Genomic DNA, 16,816 nt, shown 5'->3' on the forward strand with positions numbered 1-16,816 from the left:
CTGGCCCTGCCACATGGCATGTGGGATCTTAGTTCCCAACCAGGGAACGAACCTGGGTCCTTTGGGTTGGAGGCATGGAGTCTTAATCACTGGACAGCCAGGGAAGTCTCTAGCAGAAGGTTTTCTTGAGCAGTGGGACAAGTCATGAGATGGAGACCATCTTGGTGTGGAAGGCTAGACAGGAATGAACAGGGAGATAGAATGATCATCCCTGAGTTCAAAATGTAATTTCAAGGGCTCTCCTGTTGACTCAGTGGTAAAGAATCCGCCTGCCAGTGCAGTAGATGTAGGTTTGATCCCCAGTCCAGGAAGACTGCACATGCCTTGGAGCAACTGAGCCCATTTGCCACATGTGCTGCAACTGCTAAAGCCTGCATGCCCCACAACAAGAGAAGGCACAGCAGTGAGAAGCCTGAACACGCAGCTAGAGAGTAGCCCCCACTCGCCACAACTAGAGAAACGCCTGCGCAGCAATGAAGACCCAGGACACCCAAAATAAATAAATAATAAAAAATGTCATCTTAAATGGTTAACATCTCAGGGCAGTTCAGTTCAGTCACTCAGTTGTGTCTGACTCTTTGCCACCCCATGAATCGCAGCACGCCAGGCCTCCCAGTCCATCACCAACTCCCGGAGTTCACTCAGACTCACATCCATCGAGTCAGTGATGCCATCCAGCCAGCTCATCCTCTGTCGTCCCCTTCTCCTCCTGCCCCCAATCCCTCCCAGCACCAGAGTCTTTTCTAATGAGTCAACTCTTCGCATGAGGTGGCCAAAGTATTGGAGTTTCAGCTCTTGCATCATTCCTTCCAAAGAAATCCCAGGGCTGATCTCCTTTAGAATGGACTGGTTGGATCTCCTTGCTGTCCAAGGGACTCTCAAGAGTCTTCTCCAACACCACAGTTCAAAAGCATCAATTCTTTGACGCTCAGCTTTCTTCACAGTCCAACTCTCACATCCATCCATGACCACTGGAAAAACCATAACCTTGACTAGATGGACCTTTGTTGGCAAAGTAATGTCTCTGCTTTTGAATATGTTATCTAGGTTGGTCATAACTTTCCTTCCAAGGAGTAAGCATCTTTTAATTTCATGGCTGCAGTCACCATCTGCAGTGATTTTGGAGCCCCCCCCAAATAAAGTCTGACACTGTTTCCACTGTTTCCCCATCTATTTGCCATGAAGTGATGGGGCCAGATGCCATGATCTTTGTTTTCTGAATGTTGAGCTTTAAGCCCACTTTTTCACTCTCCACTTTCACTTTCATCAAGAGGCTTTTGAGTTCCTCTTCACTTTCTGCCATAAAGGTGGTGTCATCTGCATATCTGAGGTTATTGATATTTCTCCCAGCAATCTTGATTCCAGCGTGTGTTTCTTCCAGCCCAGCGTTTCTCATGATGTACTCTGCATAGAAGTTAAATAAGCAGGGTGACAATATACAGCCTTGACATACTCCTTTTCCTAATTGGAACCAGTCTGTTGTTCCATGTCCAGTTCTAACTGTTGCTTCCTGACCTGCATACAGGTTTCTCAAGAGGCAGGTCAGGTGGTCTGGTAGTCCCATCTCTTTCAGAATTTTCCACAGTTTATTGTGATCCACACAGTCAAAGGCTTTGGCATAGTCAATAAAGCAGAAGTAGATGTTTTTCTGGAACTCTCTTGCTTTTTTGATGATCCAGTGGATGTTGGCAATTTGACCTCTGGTTCCTCTGCCTTTTCTAAAACCAGCTTGAACATCTGGAAGTTTATGGTTCACATATTGCTGAAGCCTGGCTTGGAGAATTTTGAGCATTAGTTTACTAGCGTGTGAGATGAGTGCAATTGTGCAGTAGTGTGAGCATTCTTTGGCATTGCCTTTCTTTGGGATTGGAATGAAAAGTGACCCTTTCCAGTCCTGTGGCCACTGCTGAGTTTTCCAAATTTGCTGGCATATTGAGTGCAGCACTTTCACAGCATCATTTTTCAGGATTTGAAATAGCTCCACTGGAATTCCATCACCTCCACTAGCTTTGTTCATAGTGATGCTTTCTAAGGCCCACTTGACTTCACATTCCAGGATGTCTGGCTCTAGGTGAGTGATCACACCATCGTGATTATCTGGGTCATGAAGATCTTTTTTGTACAGTTCTTCTGTGTATTCTTGCCACCTCTTCTTAATATCTTCTGCTTCTGTTAGGTCCATGCCATTTCTGTTCTTTATCAAGCCCATCTTTATGTGAAATGTTCCCTTGGTATCTCTAATTTTCTTGAAGAGATCTCTAGTCTTTCCCATTCTGTTGTTTTCCTCTATTTCTTTGCATTGATCGCTGAGGAAGGCTTTCTTATCTCTTCTTGCTATCCTTTGGAACTCTGCATTCAGATGCTTATATCTTTCCTTTTCTCCTTTGCTTTTCGCTTCTCTTCTTTTCACAGCTATTTGTAAGGCCTCCCCGGACAGCCATTTTGCTTTTTTGCATTTCTTTTCCATGGGGATGGTCTTGATCCCTGTCTCCTGTACAATGTCACAAACCTCAGTCCATAGTTCATCACGCACTGTATCAGATCTAGGCCCTTAAATCTATTTCTTACTTTCACTGTATAATCCTAAGGGATTTGATTTAGGTCATATGTGAATGGTCTAGTGGTTTTCCCTACTTTCTTCAATTTAAGTCTGAATTTGGCAATAAGCAGTTCATGAGCTGAGCCATAGTCAGCTCCTGGACTTGTTTTTGTTGACTGTATAGAGCTTCTCCATCTCTGGCTGCAAAGAATATAATCAATCTGATTTCGGTGTTGACCATCTGGTGATGTCCATGTGTAGAGTCTTCTCTTGTGTTGTTGGAAGAGGGTGTTTGCAATCTCCTACTAAATATGAATATGAATAAATATGAACATCTCAGGGCAATCTCCTACTAAATATGAACTCCTTACTACTCTTTTTAATGGCCACAAGGCACAGTGTATGGGATCTTAGTTCCGAGAACAGGAATTGAACCTGTGCTCTGTGCGGAGGAAGCGGGGAATCCTAACCACTTTATCCATAGAGGTGCTGTACTATTTTACCCTTCAGTAACAATCTATGTGCTGGAGAAGACCCTTGAGAGTCCTGTGGACAGCAAGGAGATCAAACCAGTTAATCCTAAAGAAAGAATATTCATTGGAAGGACTGATGCTGAAGCTGAAGCTCCAGTCCTTTGGCCACCTAATGCCAAGAGCTGATTCACTGGAAAGACCCTGATGCTGGGAAAGATTGAAGGCAGGAGGAGAAGAGGGCAACAGATGATGAGATGATTGGATGGCACCACTGACTCAGTGGACATGAGTTTGAGCAAACTCTGGGAGACAGTGAAGGACAGGAAGCCTGATGTGCTGTAGTCCATGGGGTCACAAAGAGTCAGACATGACTTAGCAACTAAACACCAACAACAATCTATGAGACTTCTGGTTGCTACACATCCCTGCCAACATTTGGTAGTGTCTGCTTCTTAATTTTAGCCACCCTGCCAGGTTAATAACAATTATCTCATTGTGATTTATTGCATTAATTTTTTTGGCCACACCTTGAGGTATGTGGGATCTTAGTTTCCTGACCAGGGATCGAATCTATAACCCCTTCAGTGGAAGCTTAGAGTTTTAACCATTGGACCAAGAGGCAAATCTCATTGTGATTTTTAACTTGCAGTTCCCCAGGCTGGATTGCTTTTTCTGCTTTCATTTTTATCATTTTCAAGATGAAGAAAATAATTCTACTTATTTGGTCATCCTATGACCTAGTGATTACTCTTAGAGGAATTTCCCCAAGAAAATCCCCTCCCAAGATGAAAACATACATCCACAGAAAGACTTGTACAAGAATGTTCACAGCAGCCCTATTCATCGTAGTCAAGCATCGGAGAGTCAGGAGTCCACCAACAGGATAATGGACCAATAAACTGCGGTATATTAACAAAACGAAATGCTATGTCTGATTGACAAGAGGAGATATTCAGGATATACTAGGTCAAATAAAAGCATATTGTAAAACACTATAAACTGTGACCATATTTGGTAAAATAATACATACAAAGTCACATCTGTATTTATCAAATCTCAGTCTATATCTGTATCTCTTTATGTGTGTAAATACACATTAATATTTATATACAAACTATTTAAAATACACAGGCTATCTACACAAAGAACCCACAAAAGTTATATGGAAATAATAAAAGAGGATGACCCTTTTTACTGTGGCTCTTATGTCTTGAGGGCTTCCGTGGTGGCTCAGTGGTAAAGAATCTGCCTGCCATGTAGGAGACCTAGGTATATGAATATATATATACATATATATGTAGGTAAAAGAGCATATATATAAGTACCATAATAAAAAGAATGGTTTTCTCTTTATTATTTCTATATAATTGTTCTCCTGATTTTTGTGGATTCTTTGTGTAAATAACCTCAGTTACACAGTAAGAATAAGACAATAAAGCTATTTCTTTTTACCATCTGAGCCACCATGGAAGCCCCAAGCTATTTTGTTTTTAAGTGTCATAAGTTTAGTGTGGTGGGGAAAACGGTAAGGGCTAGAATTACTTGGAGAGTTACATGAATTTGAGGAAATGCTTACCATTTCCATATTTCTCTTTTTAAGTCGAATTTGGGGAGAGCAAAACTTGTTCTGCTTATCCCCAAACTGCTTTGTAAAGAAACATCTATAGGGACTTCCCTGGTGGTGCAGTGGTTAAGATTCCACCTTCCAGTCCAGGGGATGTGGGTTTGATTCTTGGTCAGGGAACTAGGGTCCCACATGCCTCGGGGTGCAGTCAAAAAAAAACCCAACAAACTAGAACCATCTACAGAAACACAAACTACACAAACTATTCCAGATTCACTGCCCATCACCCACATACCTTGGAATGATGAGTTAGGAATATTCAGGAGGAAAATTAAGCAAGAAAGTCCTGGGGGAGAAAACAAAAGGGGAGTTTAATTTTTAAAATACTTTGGTGACCTGAATCTATTGAGGCTGACTCTGCCTTTTTCCCCAGATAGCTCTTGTATACTTAGTTTCCCCAAACACATTGGGCACACCCAACATAATTTTGGCTCACTAGTGATCATTGAGAGTTAAAAGTATGTTGATCAGGGTAAACAAATGTTCACAGATCCATGAAAATATTTTTGAGACTTCAAGGAAAAAATGGATAAAATAGGGGAAAACTTAGAAAGATGAGTCATACTGATGAATAAATGTTCACTTTAATGCCTTTTGCAGGTATATAGGTAGAATTATATGACTTCTTCACTTCTTGAATTTGACATTAATTAGCAGTCTATTCTACTTGAAAATAATACATAAGTTAGGTTTCTCACTCGACAAGTGTTTCATAAAAGTCATAGGAGCTGGGGAATTCTCTGGCAGTACAGTGGTTAAGAATAGCAAGGAGAGATAAGAAAGCCTTCCTCAGCGATCAATGCAAAGAAATAGAGGAAAACAATAGAATGGGAAAGACTAGAGATTTCTTCACAGAACATTAGAGATACCAAGGGAACATTTCATGCAAAGATGGGCTCAATAAAGTACAGGAATGGTAGGGATCTAACAGAAGCAGAAGATATTAAGAAGAGGTGGCAAGAATACACAGAAGAACTGTACAAAAAGATCTTTACAACCCAGATAATTATGATGATATGATCACTCACCTAGAGCCAGACATCCTGGAATGTGAAGTCAAGTGGGCCTTAGGAAGCATCATTATGAACAAGCTATGAGCTATGAGCTAGTGGAGGTGATGGAATTCCAGTGGAGCTATTTCAAATCGGGAAAGATGATGCTGTGAAAGTGCTGCACTCAATATGCCAGCAAATTTGGAAAACTCAGCAGTGGGCACAGGACTGGAAAAAGTCAGTTTTCATTCCAATCCCAAAGAAAGGCAATGCCGAAGAATTCTCAAACTACTGCACAATTGCACTCATCTCATACGCTAGTAAAGTGATGCTTAAAATTCTCCAAGACAGGCTTCAGCAATACATGAACCATGAACTTCCAGATGTTCAAGCTGGTTTTAGAAAGGGCAGAAGAACCAGAGGTCAAATTGCCAACATCCACTGGATCATTGAAAAAGTAAGAGGGTTCCAGAAAAACATCTACTTCTGCTTTATTGACTATGCCAAAGACTTTGACTGTGTGGATCACAATAAACTGTGGAAAATTCTGAAAGAGATGGGACTACCAGACCACCTGACCTGCCTCTTGAGAAACCTGTATGCAGGTCAGGAAGCAACAGTTAGAACTGGACGTGGAACAACAGACTGGTTCCAAATAGGAAAAGGAGTATGTCAAGGCTGTATATTGTCACCCTGCTTATTTAACTTCTATGCAGAGTACATCATGAGAAATGCTGGGCTGGAAGAAACACACGCTGGAATCAAGATTGCTGGGAGAAATATCAATAACCTCAGAATATGCAGATGACACCACCCTGATGAAAGTGAAAGAGGAAAATGAAAAAGTTGGCTTAACGCTCAACATTCAGAAAAATAATATCATGGCATCTGGTCCCATCACTTCATGGCAAATAGATGGGGAAACAGTGGAAACAGTGTCAGACTTTCTTTTTCTGGGCTCCAAAATCACTGCAGATGGTGATTGCAGCCATGAAATTAAAAGATGCTTACTTCTTGGAAGGAAAGTTATGGCCAACCTAGACAGCATATTAAAAAGCAGAGACATTACTTTTTCAACAAAGGTCCATCTAGTCAAGGCTATGGTTTTTCCAGTGGTCATGTATGGATGAGAGTTGGACTATAGAGAAAGCTGAGCGCCGAAGATTTAATGCTTTTGAACTGTGGTGTTGGAGAAGACTCTTGAGAGTCCCTTGGACAGCAAGGAGATCCAACCAGTCCATCCTCAAGGAGATCAGTCCTGGGTGTTTATTGGAAGGACTGATGTTGAAGCTGAAACTCCAATACTTTGGCCACCTGATGCAGAGAGCTGACTCATTGGAAAAGACCCTAATGCTGGGAGGGATTGGGGGCAGGAGGAGAAGGGGACGACAGAGGATGAGATGGCTGGATGGCATCACCGACTCGATGGACATGAGTTTGAGTGAACTCCGGGAGTTGGTGATGGACAGGGAGGCCTGGCGTGCTGCGGGTTCATGGGGTCACAAAGAGTCGGACACGACTGAGCGACTGAACTGAACAGTGGTTAGGATCCCACGCTTTCACTGCCGGGGGGCTCAGTTTGAACCCTGATCCAGAAACTAAGATCCTGCAAGCTGCCCCATGCTCCCCCCAAAAACGAAAAAATCATAAGGCTTGGACAATTAAATGAGTTTATCCTGGGCAATAATTCTAGAAATGCTCTTGGTAATTTTAGCAAAAACAAACAAACAAACAAAACCCCATAAAACAAAACAAAACCCACGTAATATGGAATGAGGAACAATTTTAATGTTTTATATAATACAGGTTGGGGCTTCCAAAATTAGGAGTAGGAAGCAAATGTGATCTCTCTGCAACAGAGGAAGGGTCCTTATCAATTTTCAGTTCCTGTCATGGGACATTCAGATTGAAAGAGAAACGTTTCGGTGTTACGAGGACTTTGCATGCTTTGTCCCATCCACATGTGACCACCAGGGGGCGCCGTCCACACGCAGCTCAGCTGTCTGTTCTGAGCCAAGAAACACCAAGGTGAGACCCGGGCGGAATTTTGACTCGCTAAAGCAAATGGATCCGGGAGAATTCAACTCAGTTTCAGGAAGAAAAATGAGCACGGGACAGCTTTCCATGTCAAAAGTCTGGCCTTGACACGAAAAAAATCCATTCTTACAAGAGATTCATGTTTTGCAAGGCTTCCCAGTTGGCTCAGTGGTAAAGATTCCGCCTGCTAATGCAGGAGCTGCAGGAGACGAGGCGGCAAAGATCTCCTAGAGAAGGAAACGGCAACCCGCTCCAGGATTCGTGCCTGAAAATTCCGGTGGACTGTAGCTCGCCAGGTTCCCCTCTCCGTGGAGTCGCAAAGAGTAGGACACGACTGACCACAGCGCAACAACCACCCCAGAAGCTCACTTTGATCCTATCCTTGTACGACGGAATATAAGAGCAAGCTTTGAAGAGCCCCACTGCCTGATGAAATCATGTTGAAAGTGCCCCATCTTAATTCCTCCAGGTATTTCCATAGGAGACCATGGAATAAAATGGTTTTAAAAGAGCAAACTAAGTGGATGCCCCCTGCCCAAGCCACAGTGTTAAAAACGAGATAGAGTATGAGAGCTGAAGTGTCCTTGCTATTTCTACTTAAAGAGAATAAAATATTAAACATTTTTTATTATTTAATTTAAAATTTATTTTTAATTGGAGGATACTTGTTTTTTTAAAATAAAATACTTTTTTAATTGAAGGATAATTGCTTTACAGAATTTTGTTGTTTTCTGTCAAACCTCAACATGAATCAGTCATAGGCATACATACATCCCCTTCCTTCTGAAACCCCCTCCCAATCCTACCCCCTCTAGGTTGATACAGAGCCGCTGTTCAAGTTTCCAGAGCCATACGGCAAATTCCTGTTGGCTATCTATTTTACATATGGTAATGTAAGTTTCCATGTTACTCTTTCCATACATCTCACCCTCTCCTCCCTTCTCCCCGTGTCCGTATGTCTGTTCTCTATGTCTGTTTAAGATAATTGCTTTATGACGTTGGGTTGGTTGTGGGCATATAACAAGGTGAGTCAGCCAAAAGTATACATATGTCACCTGTCTCTTGAACCTCACCCCCACTGCCCCCCACCCCAGTCCACCCCTCAAAGTTGTCACAGAGCACTGAGTTGCACTCTCTGTGTTATATAACAACTCCACACTAGCTATTTATTTTACACATGATAATGTATGTTTCAATGCTACTCTCTCAATTCATCACACCTTCCTCTTGCCCCCGCCTCCCTCTGCTGTGTCCACAAATCCATTCTCTATGTCTGTGTCTCTATTCCTGCCCTGCAAATAGGTTCATCGGTACCTTTTTTTCTAGATCCCATATATATGTATCAATACACAATATTTGCATTTCTTAAAAGAGAATAAAATATTTTAAAGACTTACCACTCCAAGGCAAAAACAGACTTCGAGCCATCACGACAAAATGAAAGCAAAAATAGGAACTTACATTGTCTTTTATCTTTCTCTGGTGTTTCTCAGGGAGAATTGGGGGTTTTGTAACAGCTGCTATGGGACGGTCTTCTAGTATTGTGCAAATGAAGAGAATAGCAATTTTTTTTCTTTTTAAATACAGAAACAGAGACAGTTTACTGAAGGCTTCAACTTACTCTGAAATGCATTAAAAAAATAAGATGAACGAATGAATGTGAATGAGTTAGTGGTTCAGTCATGTCCAGCTGTTTGCGACCCCATGGACCGTAGCCCATGAAGGGAGAGGGCAATGCAGACATGGAGATACACTGAAAACACAAGTAAAACTTTCACTGAAGATTGCAGGTCCATGTGCAGGACCCTCAGTCTGCTCCCACACCAGAAATGGCAATTGGTTTATAATTTGCCCCCAGCTGCGAAACTGTGAAGTTATTTTAGTCCCCTATAGTTTCTTTGCATCTTGTTATTCAGGAAGGTGTTTGTCCAGGTGGAACCACTGCAACAAACAGTCCCAGGTCCCAGCCTCTCTCAGGTACGTGGGTGTTCACTGTACAATTCTTGCAGCTTGCCAAGTTTTCCTAATAAAGTGATGTTTAAAAATCTTAAAGTACATTTCTTATAGAAGTCTTAGAAAACTTGGATTTAAAAAAGAAGAAAATAAAAGCTACATCTAATCTCTATGCTCAGAGCTCCTACTAATGTTAGAAAATTGTAATTAAACACTGCATATTTTTTCTATATCTTGGGATTATTGACGTTGGAGTTGGATTATTCTTTGCTGTAGGAGTCAGCTGTAAACTCCACCCACTAGGTGCTAGAAGTACCACCCCCCAGATGTGATAGCCAAAACTCTGTCTCACCTCCCACTCCCCCATCCTACCGTTCTCCTCCTCCCACCGGTAACCACTCATTTATATGCTACATCTGTGAGTCAGCTTCTTTTTTGTTATATATAGTCACCCTATTTCTCATGTTTCTTAGATCCCACCTCTAAGTGATATCAGATAGTTTTTGTCTTTCTCTGTCTGACTTACTTCACTTAGCCTAATGCCCTCCACGTACATCCATGTTGCTGCAAATGGCAAATTTTCATTCTTTTCTACGGTTTAGTAGCATTCCACTGTGTTTGTGTATATACACACCCTCCAACAACACAAGGAACAACTCTACACATGGACATCACCAGATGGTCAATACCAAAATCAGATTGATTATATTCTTTGCAGCCAAAGGTGGAGAAGCTCTATACAATCAGAAAAAAAAAAAAAAAAAGACTGGGAGCTGACTGTGGCCCAGATCATGAACTCCTTATTGCCAAATTGAAGAAAAAAGGGGAAAACCACTAGGTCATTCAGCTATCACCTAAATCAAATCCCTTATGATTATACAGTGGAAGTGATAAATAGATTCAAGGAATGAGATCTGATAGAGTGCCTCAGGAACTATAGATGGAGGCTTGTAACATTGTACAGGAGGTGGTGATCTAAACCTTCCCCAAGACAAAGAAACGCAAAAGGCAAAATGGTTGTCTGAAGAGCCTTACAAATAGCTGAGAAAAGAAGAGACGTGAAAGGTAAGCGAGAAAAGGAAAGATATCCATGCAGGGGAGATAAGAAAGACTTCCTAAGTGATCAATGCAAAGAAATAGAGGACAACAATAGAATGGGAAAGACTAGAGATCTCTTCAAGAAAATTAAAGATACCAAGGGAACATTTCATGCAAAGATGGGCTCAATAAAGGACAGAAATGGTACGGACCTAAGAGAAGCAGAAGCTATTAAGAAGAGGTGGCAAGAATACACAGAAGAATTGTACAAAAAAGATCTTCATGACCCAGATGACAATGATGGTGTGATGACTCCCCTAGAGCTGGACATCGTGGAGCAAAGTCTAGTGGGCCTTAGGAAGCATCACTATGAACAAAGCTAGTGGAGGTGATGGAATTCCAGCTGAGCTATTTCAAATCCTAAAAGATGATGCTGCTAAAATCCAGCACTCAGTATGCCAGAAAATTTGGAAAACTCAACAGTGGCCACAGGACTGGGAAAGGTCAGTTTTCATTCCTTTTGGGAACATCAAAGAATGCTCAAACTACTGCACAATTGCAGTCATCTCACAAGCTAGTAAAGTCGTTGTCAAAGTTCTCCAAGCTAGGCTTCAACAGTACATGAACTGAGAAATTCCAGATGGTCCAGCTGGATTTAGAAAAGGCAGAGGAACCAGAGATCAAATTGCTAGCATCTGTTGGATCATAGAAAAAGCAAGAGAATTCCAGAAAAACATCTACTTCTGCTTTATTGACTATGCCAAAGCCTTTGACTGTGTGGATCACAATAAACTGTGGAAAATTCTGAAAGAGATGGGAATACCAGACCACCTGACCTGCCTCTTGAGAAACCTGTATGCAGGTCAGGAAACAACAGTTAGAACTGGACATGGAACAACAGACTGGTTCCAAATAGGAAAAGGAGTACGTCAAGGCTGTATAATGTCACCCTGCTTATTTAACTTATATGCAGTGTACATCATGAGAAACGCTGGGCTGGATGAAGCACAAACTGGAATCCAGATTGCCAGGAGAAATATCACTAACCTCAGATATGCAGATGACACCACCCTTATGGCAGAAAGTGAAGAGGAACTAAAGAACCTCTTGATAAAAGTGAAACAGGAGAGTGAAAAAGCTGGTTTAAAACTCAACATTCAAAAAATGGAAGATCATGGCATCCGGTCCCATCACTTCATGACAAATAGATGGGGAAACAATGACAGACTTTATTTGTTTGGTCTCCAAAATTACTGCAGATGTTGACTGCAGTCATGAAATTAAAAGACACTTGTTCCTTGGAAGAAAAGCTATGACAGACCCAGATAGAATATTAAAAATCAGAGACATTACTTTGCTGGTCAAGGTCCATATATTCAAAGCTATGTTTTTTCCAGTAGTCATGAATGGATGTGAGAGTTGGACCATAAAGAAGGCTGAGTGCTGAATAATTGATGCTTTTTAATTGTGATGTTGGAGAAGACTCTTGAGAGTCTCTTGGACAACAAGGAGATCAAACCAGTCAATTGTAAAGGAAGGCATTCCTAAATATTCATTGGAAGGACTGATGCTGAGGCTGATGCTCCAATACTTTACCACCTGATGTGAAGAATGGACTCATTGAAAACGGCCCTGATGCTGGGAAAGATTAAGGGCAGGAGAAGGGGATGACAATGGATGAGATGGTCGGATGGCATCACCGACTCAATGGACATGAGTCTGAGCAAGCTTTGGGAGATGGTGATGGCCAGGGAAACCTGGTATGCTGCAGTCCATGGGGTCGCAAAGAGTGAGACAAGACTGAGCAACTGAACAACCACCACAAATATATATATATATACACACACACACATATACACACCATGTCTTTTTCCATTCCTCTGTTGATGGACACTCAGGTTACTTCCATATAGTCAGTAATGCTATGAACTTTAGGGTGCATAGCACCTTTAGGGTGTATCTTTTCAATTAAGTGTTTTTGATAATCCACAATAAGTGGTTTCTTGAAGGATATGTGATTTCAGATGATGCTGGAGAGATTAATTAAGTCTTGATACATAAAGGAGCATGATGGGCTCCACTTATGACACATAAGTGGGCATCAGGGCTAATATTCAGAATTTTCGAAGTCCAAACAGGGCCAGGAATATCAGGGTGTTAGTTCCCATTCCAATCTGATATTTCTGACCAAAATAAACTTGCAAATTTGAGGGGATGGGTGGGGAGGAATCAGAAGAAGGAAGTCTCTTTTTTTCTGCTTTTCTAAGAAATATGATGTCTGCAGACTAGCTTTTACTTAGAGGCTGCTTTTCAGTCAAGCCCTACAAAGATGAAGTTATCAAATCACTGAGCTGATCTCTTCCAGATGGAGGCCCAAGTTTGTGAGATGCTGAATGACCCACCATGGCCTTTCTCTCTGCATTCACCTCTCGGCCCCAACATATGCCCAACAACAACTTGATCATGCTATATTCTCCACCTGAATCTTACTTCCTTCCATCAGAGACCAGATCGATGCCTTTCATTCATAGAAGGCTATTTCTATTTTCTTTTCTTTTAGTTAATTTTTTTACATACAAAAATGCCTTGCATAATGAATATATGCAACTCGATGAGTTTGTAGATGAGTACACGCTCACAAGATCATCACTGATGCCAAAATATTGGTCCTCTGTACACAATGCTGAAATGAGATATGGTGACAGAGTTTTGAAGGAGAAAGAGCAGATTTATTCTTTGTCAGGCAAAGAGGGAGTATAGCAAGCTAGTGTCTCAGGAAGTGTTTCCCCTCTCCAGGGGGAGGCCAATTGAGACATGGAAATCTTTTCAGTCCCTCAGAATATTCTCCAATGTCCCCTTCTGGTCAGTACCATCCTCCCAACCCTGGAATTAACCCAATCTCCTGATTTCCGCCACCACAGATTATTTTTGTCTGTTCTTGAACTTTATATAAATAGACTCTTACCATCTGTTGTCTCTTCAATTGCTCTTCTGTTGTTAATTGTTGTCTTTTAGATTTATCCATGTTGGGGCATATAGCTGTGTTTTGTCCTTTTTCACTGGTATATGGGATTCCATTCCATGAATATACCCTAATCTATTTATCCATACATATCAATTGGTGTATATAGGTACTCATGTCTCTTGGGAATATGCCTAGGAGTGGAATTACACACACACACACACACACACACACACATAGCAGAAAGTATATATAGATAACTATAGATAGGGATAAAGATTACAGAGATACAGTAGATGTGGCAAAATAATTTTCCAAAGTTCCTATACCAGCATTTATTGTTTCTCCCACATTTCTTAAATGGCCTGCACTGAGAAATGGGGTGCTTTAACTATGAGCTATCTGGTTGCTATACTTGCTTCCTAGATACTGACGAGTATTTTTTGCCAGACTAGGTTGTTTAGCTCTCTAAGGGTGGCACCCTGATGCATGTTGCTGCAAAAACCCACTTCCCTCATTTTCTTCCTGTGGTACTAGCAGAACTCAGGGTGCACACAAAGTATGAATGTGTGTTTGGTTATTTTTTTAAATCAATTTATCTTTTATTGAAGGATGATTGCTTTACAGAGTTTTGCTGTTTTCTGTCAAACCTCAGCATGAATCAGCCACAGGTGTACATATATTCCTTCCCTTTTGAACCTCCCTCCCACCTCCCTCCCCATCCCACTCCTATAGGTTGATACGGAGCACCTGTTTGAGTTCCCTGAGACAAAGAGCAAATTCCCTTTGGCTATCTATTTTACATATGGGAAACAGTGTCAGACTTTATTTTTTGGGGCTCCAAAATCACTGCAGATGGTGACTGCAGCCATGAAATTAAAAGATGCTTACTCCTTGGAAGGAAAGTTATGACCAACCTAGATAGCATATTGAAAAGCAGAGACATTACTTTGCCAACAAAGGTCCATCTAGTCAAGGCTATGGTTTTTTCAGTGGTCATGTATGGATGTGAGAGTTGGACTGTGAAGAAAGCTGAGCACTGAAGAATTGATGCTTTTGAACTGTGGTGTTGGAGAAGAGTCTTTTTTTTTTTTTTTTTTGCTGTACTTAATCATAATATATCCATTTTTTTACATTTTTTTAACATTTTATTTTATTATTTAACTTTACAATGTTGTATTGGTTTTGCATATATCAACATGAATCTGCCACAGGTATGCTTGGACTGCAAGGAGATCCAACCAGTCCATCCTAAAGGAGATCAGTCCTGGGTGTTCTTTGGAAGGACTGATGCTGAAGCTGAACTCCAATACTTTGGCCACTTCATGTGAAGAGTTGACTCATTGGAAAAGACCCTGATGCTGAGAGGGATTGGGGGCAGGAAGAGAAGGGGAAGACAGAGGATGAGATGGCTGGATGGCCTCAGTGACTCGATGGACATGAGTTTGAGTGAACTCCGGGAGTTGGTGATGGACAGAGAGGCCTGGTGTGCAAAGGGTTGGACACGACTGGGTGACTGAACTGAATGTAAGTTTCCCTGTTACTCGTTCCATACATCTCACTCTCTCCTCCTCTCTCCCCATGTCCATAAGTCTATTCTCTATGTCTGTTTCTCCATTTTTGCCCTGTAAATAAATTCTTCAGTACCATTTTTCTAGATTACATATATATACACATTAGAATATGATACTTATCTTTCTCTTTCTGACTCACTTCACTCTGTATAATAGGTTCTAGCTTCACTCATCTCATTAGAACTGACTCCAATGAGTTCCTTTCTATGGCTGAGTAATATTCCACTGTTTATATGTACCACAACTTCTTTGTACATTCATCTGTTGATGGACATCGAGGTTGCTTCCATGTTCTAGCTAGTGTAAACAGTGCTTCAATGAACAATGGGATACATGTGTCTCTTTTAATTTTTGTTTCCTCAGGGTATGTGCCTAGGAGTGGGACTGCTGGGTCATATGGTGGTTTTATTCCTAGTTTTTTAAGGAATCTCCATACCGGCTTCCATATTGCCTGTATCAATTTACATTTGCACCAACAGTGCAAGAGTGTTCCCTTTTCTCCACACCCTCTCCAGCATTTATTGTTTGTAGACTTTTTGGTGATGGCCATTCTGACCGGTATGAGGTGATATCTCATTGTAGTTTTGATTTGCATTTCTCTAATAATGAGCGATGTTGGGCATCTTTTCATGTGTTTGTTAGCCATCCATATGTCTTTGGAGAAATGTCTGTTTAGGTCTTTTCCCCACCTTTTGATTGGGTTGTTTGTTTTTCTGATATTGAGTTGTATGAGCTGCTTGTATATTTTGGAAATTAATCCTTTGTTGTTTCATTTGCTGTTACTTTCTTCCATTCTGAGGGTTGTCTTTTCACCTTGCTTATAGTTTCCTCTGCTGTTCAAAAACTTTATTTTGAATCAGGTCCCACTTGTTTACTTTTTTTATTTCTGTTACTCTAGGAGGATCTTGCTTTGATTTATGTCATTGAGTGTTCTGCCTATGTTTTCCTCTAAGAATTTTATAGTTTCTGGTCTTACATTTAGGTCTTTAACCCATTTTGAGTTTATCTTTGCATATGGTGTTAGGAAGTATTCTAATTTTATTCTTTTACACGTAGCTGTCCAGTTTTCCCAGTACAATTTATTGAAGAGGCTGTCTTTGCCCCATTGTATATTCTTGCCTCCTTTGTCAAAAATAAGGTACTTATAGGTGTATGAGTTTATTTCTGGGCTTTCTATCTTGTCCCATTGGTCTATATGTCTATTTTTGTGCCAGTACCATACTGTCTTGATGACTGTAGCTTTGTAGTATAATTTGAAGTTAGGAAGGTTGATTCCTCCAGCTCCATTCTTCTTTGTCAAGACTGCTTTGGCTATTCAGGGTCTTTTGTGTTTCCATATGAATTGTGAATTTTTTTGTTCTAGTTCTATGAAAAATGCCATTGGTAATTTGAAAAGGGATCACATTGAATCTGTAGATTGCATTTGGTAGCATAGTCATTCTCACAACATTGATTCTTCCTACCCAGGAACATGGAATATCTCTCCATCTGTTTATGTCATCTTTGATTTCTTTCATTAGTGTCTTATAATTTTCTGTGTACAGTTCTTTTATTTCCTTCAGATCAGATCAGATCAGTCGCTCAGTTGTGTCCGACTCTTTGCGACCCCATGAATTGCAGCACG

The 16,816-nt window shown here is 41.0% G+C and overlaps 1 protein-coding gene across 1 annotated transcript in view; it reads right to left on the reverse strand.

The window, feature by feature from the left end:
• LOC109561677 (adhesion G protein-coupled receptor E3-like) overlaps positions 1-16,816 on the reverse strand; it is a 128,005-nt gene that overhangs the window by 48,963 nt on the left and 62,226 nt on the right. The window lies entirely within an intron of this gene.

This window comes from Bos indicus, chromosome 7 (assembly GCF_029378745.1).
Source record: "Bos indicus isolate NIAB-ARS_2022 breed Sahiwal x Tharparkar chromosome 7, NIAB-ARS_B.indTharparkar_mat_pri_1.0, whole genome shotgun sequence".
NCBI lineage: Eukaryota > Metazoa > Chordata > Mammalia > Artiodactyla > Bovidae > Bos > Bos indicus.